This window comes from Palaemon carinicauda, chromosome 17 (assembly GCF_036898095.1).
Source record: "Palaemon carinicauda isolate YSFRI2023 chromosome 17, ASM3689809v2, whole genome shotgun sequence".
In the NCBI taxonomy this organism is placed as follows: domain Eukaryota; kingdom Metazoa; phylum Arthropoda; class Malacostraca; order Decapoda; family Palaemonidae; genus Palaemon; species Palaemon carinicauda.
Window position 1 is genome coordinate 49,709,090 of NC_090741.1, and position 9,163 is coordinate 49,718,252.

A 9,163-nucleotide genomic window follows, 5' to 3' on the forward strand; every position below is an offset into this window, starting at 1 on the left:
GTAATTTTGGTGAATAAATTGGTCTACTCTTCTCAGAGGAGATTTTGAAATAATTTTTGGTAATTGATACACTTTAACCTTTCCTTTAAAATATATAACTATTTATTTCAAAATGTTTCGTATTTTTAGTTGTATTTTTGTAAGCAAAGCCATCAATTTTCATTTAATATATGAGTTTTTTTATATACAACAAGCCAAAAGAAGCCATCTGTTTTAAGCCTTGAAATAACGGCAACTGATGTCAAAGATTTATTTTTTACTTATAACTGTAACATTTCAAGACGTAATAGGAAATATTTTCAGAATTCGACTTATTGTTTTTCTGTTAACATTATTGTCTAGTTCATATATATATATATATTATATATATATATATATATATTATATATATATATATATATATATATATATATATATATATATAACGTTCTAAATCATATAAAACACCCAAAGTGGTTTATTGAATAGAAATATCTCTGACTACTTGAAAGATTAAATTACTCTGAAACTCCAAGAAAGTAATTAAACATTGAATATTAACTATTTCTGATTCTATAAATTCCAAAACCAAACCTTCTTTACATTTAATTTTATCCTCATGCAAAATATGCCTTACGCATAGAAAATATACACCTGACACTAAAGTTAGATAAGTCTGTAGTTCAGAAAAACCTATGTTCTGGCATTTTCGTAATGAATCTCCAGCCAGTCAACCGTTTCCTTGATCCCCTGGCGGAGGGGCGTGAACTTGAAGTCCGGCAAATATTCCTCACTTGGAGTTGCTCGCTGTCTTCTTGGTCTGACCGTCGGACTTCGAGGAGTCGTACAGGATCTCGTCCTGGAGTCAATGGTTTCAGCTACCATCTCTGCTACCTCTTTGATCGATACCTCGTCTTCCCTTGTCGACTGGAAATAGAGATTTGCGTCTTAGTGTTTTGTATAAGCTCACCACTGACGATCACGTCAGATTCTTAGGTTTCGTGTGCTAGGTTTTAAAGTTTTGTGTGGGCTATTGGTAACGTCTCTGCATGGTGAAGGCCAGCTTTGGCTTCAATTCCCTCTCAAACTCGTTAGTTCCTTTCGTGTCAGCACCCATCCTTGTGAAACCAAGGATGGGTGCTTTGGAGGTGACCACAGGTCTACCTGCTAAGTCATCAGCAGCCATTAGCTGACCCGCCTTGGGCCTAGCTTAGGTGGAGAGGGGGCTTGGATGCTAATAAAATTTCAGTCTCTAGGGCATTGTCCTGCTTGCTAGGGAATTGTCACTGTCCCTGGCCTTTAAAAACTTTTAACCATTGGTTATTGCCATCCACCACTAGGGTTTTTTCGAGTAATCAGTCATCCAAATATTAACCTAACTCAATTTTGCAAAAATTCACTGATTGGTGGGCTGGCAATATAAGCAACATATTGACTTGAATTTATCAGTAGACACCTATTTTAATCCCAATAAACTTTATTGACTGATATAATTGTAGCATTGCAAACGTGTTGCAAATAACTTTATGTGTACCCCTGCATCAGGACTGACTATAGTCAATTTTTTTAGTGAAGCAGATTTGCACAGACTCGCAGCGGGGCCCTTTTAGCTCGGAAAATTTTCCTGATCGCTGAATGGTTAGAATGATCTTGTCCAACCAATCAGCGACCAGGAAACTGTTCCGAGCTAAAAGGACACCCCTGCAAGTCGGTGCAAATCTGCCTCACTAAAAAAAATTTGGCTATAGAAGATATCAATATAAGGCCTCAATACACATCACATCCTTTAATAAATGCAATCTACTTATATGGAGTAACCTACTTATGATAACAATTACAGCTGAAAAGTAATATAAATCAACATCACATCTGTTTATAAATGTAATCTACTTATAGTTTATTTATGACACATCTGTTTTTGATGTTGTTAATAGTTTATTTATGACATGTCTGTTTTGACGTTGTTCCTTTTTTTAGAATGATTTATTGTTAATTTGTTCTCTTCATTTATTTATTTCCTTATTTCCTTTCCTCATTGGGCTATTTTTCCCTGTTGGAGCCCCTGGGCTTATAGCATCTTGCTTTTCCAACTAGGGTTGTAGCTTGGATAGTAATAATGATAATAATAATATGCCATAGAGTAACCTACATATAATAAGTAATAAGCAAGAAGTAATAAGTAATAAGTAACAAGTAACAAGCAATAAGTAATAAGTAATATAAGTGATATAAGTGTCCTCATTCACCAAGACTCACCTGAAAGGATAATAGGATCGATTTCCTCATATTCCCTCACAGTCCACAGGATAAGTTTTGCCAGGTCGATCGAGTAGATGAATTGTCTCTGGGGAGTGCCTGATCCATATACTGTGAATGGGATGTTTTTGTGCTTTGCGAGGTAGCCCTGGGAGAAAGGATGTTAATTAGTTTGGGGTTTCAATATATATATATATATATATATATATATATATATATATATATATATATATATATATATATGTATATATATATATATATATATACTGTACACACACACACACACACATATATATATATATATATATATATATATTATATATATATATATATATAAATGTATATATATAGATAAATATAAATATATATATATATGAATATATATATATATATATATATATACTATATATATATATATATATATATATATATAATATATATATATATATATATATATATATATATATACTGTATACACACGCAAATATATATATGTATATATATATAAATGTATATATATAAATAAATATATATACATATATATCTATAAATATATATATATGTATATGAATATGTATAAAAAGAAATATAATATATATGTATATATATAAATACATAGAGTTATATATACATATATATATATATATATATATATATATATATATATATATATATAATATATATATATATATATATACATAGAGTTATATATACACACATATACATATATATATATGTATATTTATATATATATATATATATATATATATATATATATATATATATATATATATATATATATACATATATATACAAACATCATATATAAAATCAACATATATACATATATAAACATCAACATATATGAAATACTATTAAAAACGGATTCCAAATAACCTTATGGATTAATCCAGCCAAGACGTGTCCATCCTCCAAATTAAAGTTATCGTACGGCCCGTAGATATTCGTCGGTATAACGGAGGTGAAATGGCATCCGTATTGCATTTTATAAGCCTTGTTCAATACCAGTATCATCCGCTTGGCGTAACTGTAGCCTAAAGTCGAATCATGAGGTGGCCCATTGTGAATCTGTGGACGAAGAAGATAGAATCTAAAAGATTTTATAGTTTATGGAGGAGATGTTTGTTTTAATGTTGTTACTCTTCTTATGGTATTTTATTCTTCCTGTGTTTCATTTCCTCACTGGGCTATTTTACCCTGTTGGAGTAGAGCATCTTGCTTTTCCAACTAGGGGTTGTGGCTTAGAAAGTTATAATAATAATAATAATAATAATAATAATAATAATAATAATAATAATAATAATAATTGTGAATCTGTGGATGAAGAAGATAGGATCTAAAAGATTTTATAGTTTATGTGGGAGATATTTATTTTAATGTTGTTACTCTTCTTAGAATATTTTATTTTTCCTTGTTTCCTTTCCTCACTGGGCTATTAGAATCTAAAAGCTTGTATAGTTTATGTGGGAGATATTTATTTTAATGTTGTTACTCTTCTTAGAATATTTTTTTTTGTTTCCTTTCCTCACTGGGCTATTTTACCCTGTTGGAGCCCCTGGGTTTATAGCATCTTGCTTTTCCAACTAGGGATGTAGCTTGGCTAATAATAATAATAGAAATAATAATAATAATATTAACAATAATAATAATAATAATAATAATAATAATATATGTTTTTTATATGAGATAGGATCTAAAAGATTTTATAGTTTATGTGGGAGATGTTTATTTTAATGTTGTTACTCTTCTTAGAATATATTTTTTTTCTTTGTTTCCTTTCCTCACTGGGCTATTAGAATCTAAAAGCTTGTATAGTTTATGTAGGGGATATTTATTTTAATGTTGTTACATTTCTTAGAATATTTTTTTTTCTTTGTTTCCTTTTCCTCACTGGGCTATTTTACCCTGTTGGAGCCCCTGGGTTTATAGCATCCTGCTTTTCTAATTAGGGCTGTAGGTTAGAAAGTAATAATAATAATAATAATAATAATAATAATAATAATAATATTTTTTTTATGTTGATCAGGCTGACATAAGTCTTTTTATAGTTTATATATGAAATATCTATTTTCATTTTGTTACTGTTTTTGGAATATTTTATTGTTAATTTTTTCTTATATTGTTTATTCATTTCCTTATTTCCTTTCCTTACTAGGCTATTTTTCCCTGTTGGAGCCCCCTACTTATAGCATCCTGCTTTTCTAACTAGGGTTGTAGTTTAGCAAGTAATAATAATAATAATTATAATAGTAATAATAATAATAATAATAATAATAATAATAATAATAATAATAATAATAATGATAATAATAATATTTTTTTATGTTGAACAGGCTGACATAAGTCTTTTTATAGTTTATATATGACATGTCTGTTTTGATTTTGTTACTGTTTTTGGAATGTTTTATTGTTAATTTATTTCTTATATTGTTTATTCATTTCCTTATTTCCTATCCATACTGGGCTTTTTTCCCCTGTTGGAGCCCCTGGGCTCATAGCATCTAGCTTTTCTAACTAGGGTTGTAGCTTAGCAAGTAATAATAATAATAATAATAATAATAATAATAATAATAATAATAATAATAATAATAATAATAAATATTTGGAAATTTTTAACAGTGTAAGTAAAGTAAATTGGTTGACCTACTACTACTACTACTACTACTACTACTACTACTACTAATAATAATAATAATAATAAATATCTGCACATTTTTAACAGTGTAATTAAGTAAATTGGTTAACCTACAAGATTAATAAGTTACTTGCCCGCCAACAGAGACTAAATCATTTGGGAACCAAAGTTGTCCTATCTTACCATGGTTTCATCGATGGGGTAAGTTGTCTTGTCAGGAAAAACACACGTTGTGAGGCAGGACACAACCTTCTTTACACCGAGCTCTTTGCACGAGTCCAGGACGTTGTCGTTAATGCGAAAGTTGTAGGTCTGTAGAAAGAAGAAGAAGAAGAAGAAGTTTGTTTATGATCTTTGGCTAGTGAAAAAAAAAAAAAAAAAAAAAAAAAAAAAAAAAAAAAAAAAAAAAAAAAAAAAAAACGTAATTTTGATCGGAAACTCTCCGTAACAATATACTGTTCTAAACCATTTTCAGTAAAATACAGGCGACCGTCATTTTACCTTACTTTGTTAATACAGGCGACCGTCATTTTACCTTACTTTGTTAATACAGGCGACCGTCATTTTACCATATTTGTTGTTATCTTTTACGGGCTGGTAACCGTAATATCATTCTTAAAAAAAAAAAAAACGTAATTTCAATAGAAAATTCTCAATAAAAAATAGTGTTCTAAACCATATTTCAGTAAAATACAGGCGACCGTTATTTTGCCTTACTCTCTTATATTTTACGGGTTGGTGACCGTAATATCATTCTAAAAAAAAAAGAAAAAAAAAGAAGAAAAAAAAAATAAAGACGTGATTTTAATCGGAAATTCTTCGTAAAAATATACTGTTCTCAACCGTATTTGAGTAAAATACAGGCGACCGTCATTTTACCCGACTTTTTTTATTATCTTTTACGGGTTGGTGACCGTAATATCACTCCTTTACGTCAATATATCCGTTTTTGGAACGGTAAAAATCGTGGAATAAATGTTTCCAGACATTTACCGTTTTGTAATACAAATTTTTAACAGTGAAGGACAACGTAATGCTACTAAAATCTCCGAGACATTTGCTTGTCAAAATCTAAGATTTATAGTCAATTCTTTTTAGTGAGGCAGATTTGGGCCGACTTGCAGGGGTGCCCTTTTAGCTCGGAAAAGTTTCTTGATCGCTGATTAGTTGGACATGCCATTTTAGCTAGGAAAAGTTTCCTGATCATGCCCTTTTAGCTCGGAAAAGTTTCCTGATCGCTGATTGGTTGGACAAGATAATTCTAACCAATCAGCGATCAAGAAATTTGTCCAACCAATCAGCGATCAGGAAATTTGTCCAACCAATCAGGGATCAGGAAACTTTTCCAAGCTAAAAGGGCATTGCTGCGACTCGGTGCAAATGCGCCTCATTGAAAAAAAAAAATTGAAAATAGTAATAACCAATTATAAGGAGATTAATAAACTTCAAAATGATGGCATGAATAAATCGGAGAATATGAAATATCAAAATCGCTGCAAAATAAATTATTGCGTCCTTAAGAGATTTGTGAATTTAATCTTACGGACTTTAGGCTTTTCATAGTCTTATAAAATATTTATAAAATTCTTTTTTCTAAACACTAGAATGTAACAAACACTTATCATGAAGTGAATCAAAGTTATTATTATTATTATTATTATTAGTAGTAGTAGTAGTAGTAGTAGTAATAATTGCTAAGCTACAACCCTAGTTGGAAAAGCAAAATGCTATAAGCCCAGGGGCTTCAACTGGGGAAATAGCCCAGTGAGGAAAGGAAATAAAAATTTTATTATTATTATTATTATTATTATTATTATTATTATTATTAATTGCTAAGCTACAACCCTAGTTGGAAAAGCAAAATCCTATAAGCACAGGGGCTTCAACTGGGGAAATAGCCCAGTGAGGAAAGGAAATAAAAATTTTATTATTATTATTATTATTATTATTATCATTAATTGCTAAGCTACAACCCTAGTTGGAAAAGCAAAATGCTATAAGCCCAGGGGCTTCAACTGGGAAAATAGCCCAGTGAGGAAAGGAAATAAGAATTTTATTATTATTATTATTATTATTATTATTAATTATTAAGCTACAACCCTACTTGGAAAAGCAAAATGCTACAAGCCCAGGGCTTCAACTGGGAAAATAGTCCAGTGAGGAAAGGAGAGAAGGAAAAATATAATATTCTAAGGTATAGTAACATTAAAATAAATATCTCGTATATAAAATATAAAAGCTTTAACAAAACAAGCGGAAGAGAAATAAGATAGAATAGTGTGCCCGAGTGTACCCTAAAGCAAAAGATCTCTTACCCAGGACAGTGGAAGGCCATGGTACAGAGGCTATGGCATTGAAATATGAAAAAATAAGAATTGTGTGTCTGCCTGTACCCTCAAGCAAGAGAACTCTAACCCAAGACAGTGGAAGACCATGGTACAGAGGCAATGGCATTATAAAATTGTAATTTATGATATGAGAAAATTATATTTTTTATACAAAAACTCACTAAAAAATCGCAGCTGTATCTCAAATGTTTGTACAATCCACCAACAAAGGCTGCCAGATGAACAACGTGTGTTGGTTTGTGTTTTTCCATTATTGCTCGAGTTTCCTCTCGATTCCTGGAAGAAGAAGGACGTTGGTAAGTTAGAGTATTAGTAAGGTTCTTATATATATATATATATATATATATATATATATATATATATATATATATATATATATATATATATATATATATGTATATATACAGTATATATATATTTATATATATATATATATATATATATATATATATATATATATATATATGTGTGTGTGTGTGTGTGTGTGTGTGTGTATATAACACCAAATATATATGATTTATATATATATGAATATATATTTTATATATTATATATTTATATACATATATATATATATATATATATATATATATATATATATATATATATATATAAAACACCAAATATATAATTTATATGTATATGTATATATATTTTACATATTATATATTTATATATATATATATATATATATATATATATATATATATATATATATATATATATATATATATATATTCATATATATATACAGTATATATATATATATATATATATATATATATATATATATATATATATATATATATATATATAAAACACCAAATAAAGTCGTTTCTATTCCACTGTAGGACAAAGGCCTCAGACAAGTCCCTATTCATGTCTGGGGTTTGGCCAGTTTTCATCGCCACGCTGCCTATTGCGGGTTGGTGATGGTGGGAGACTTTAGTTCTCAATAAATTAACCTTGTAAGGGTGGCTCTGACTAGTACAGCTTTACTGATCATGGCGATGCACAAATCCTTTCAACACGTTAAGGTGTTCCCACTCAGATATATATAGATATATATATATATATATATATATATATATATATATATATATATATATATATATATATATATATATAGATAGATAGATAGATAGATAGATATGAACAACTGCTCATCGTTCAATTAGCTAAGTGGAATAATGGCTGGTGTGGTTAATATGTGAATTTGTAAGTGAAAGGGAAAAAAAGACGTCTTTTTTGCACTAATGCTGGATCATGGAAGGGAGATAATCCAATTCTTTTAGCAAAACACACACACATTATATATATATATATATATATATATATATATATATATATATATATATATATATGTATATATATATACATATAAATATATACACACATATATATGATATATATATATATATTATACATATATATATGTATATATATATATATATATATATATATATATATATATATATATATATATATATATATATATATATATATATATATAGTACATATATCATTAGCGTTATCCTGGTCTCACTTAATAATCCCTAAGTAGGTCTAATTCAAAGTAATTATATATAGGCCTAGTTACCGAAATGATATGAAGGAATTCCCCTGCGTCATTTGTTTTAGAAATGAGACATGCGAGCTAAAGTCTGTGGAATCTCAGGGGCACTTCGTGAATAATATAGGCCTATTGAAATTTTGATAGATTTCCTTTACCTACTGATAATACGACCTGATAATGAAAGGTGACGAGGTCATTTAGGCTGGAGCGGAATTTCCCTCGATTGAATTCATTATAATTTATTATTATCGTTATATCATTATTTCATTTTATTTTTTGATGTGAGGAAGATTGAGATTTTTCAGGTTTTTATGATAATTTTTTTTTTTTGCAACAAATTTTTTTTTA

General features: G+C 28.7%; 1 pseudogene; it reads right to left on the reverse strand.

Annotated features, from left to right (window-relative positions):
- Positions 1-637: 637 nt before the first annotated feature.
- The window catches only part of LOC137656068 (GDP-L-fucose synthase-like), a 9,743-nt pseudogene continuing 1,217 nt past the window's right edge, over positions 638-9,163 (reverse strand).